This window comes from Penaeus monodon, chromosome 20, assembly GCF_015228065.2.
Source record: "Penaeus monodon isolate SGIC_2016 chromosome 20, NSTDA_Pmon_1, whole genome shotgun sequence".
Lineage (NCBI taxonomy): Eukaryota > Metazoa > Arthropoda > Malacostraca > Decapoda > Penaeidae > Penaeus > Penaeus monodon.
In genome coordinates this window covers 35,342,808-35,343,081 of record NC_051405.1, presented here as the reverse complement: position 1 = coordinate 35,343,081, position 274 = coordinate 35,342,808, and the positions used below count along the sequence as shown (strand labels likewise).

General features: G+C 36.5%; 1 protein-coding gene across 1 annotated transcript in view; it reads left to right on the top strand.

Annotated features, from left to right (window-relative positions):
• The first annotated feature begins 31 nt into the window (after window positions 1-31).
• The window catches only part of LOC119585982 (spermatogenesis-associated protein 5-like protein 1), a 21,851-nt gene continuing 21,608 nt past the window's right edge, over window positions 32-274 (top strand). The window contains exon 1 of the mRNA XM_037934695.1: window positions 32-121. The gene's annotated coding sequence lies outside the window, so the exon portion shown is untranslated. The remainder of the gene's footprint in view (window positions 122-274) is intronic.

Sequence of the window (274 nt, the reverse complement as noted above, 5' to 3'; positions counted from 1 at the left end):
AATGAAACCTGTATTTAATTTTCAGCCCATGTGTTCCGCGGGTTGTGTAACGGAGACCAAAACAAACGTGCTCGCTTTTGATTTTCTGTAGAGTTTTCTGTGTCATTTCACGTGTATTGTTGTGTGTATACCGAGTAGATTGAACTTCCATAAGAGATATGACAGCCCAGTATATCACTGTGATATTTTGATTGATAGTATAAGGTTATAAGTAGGTTTAAATCGTTGGCGATATGAAAAAGTTTGGGTCACGTTATTAATTTCTCATGTGTTC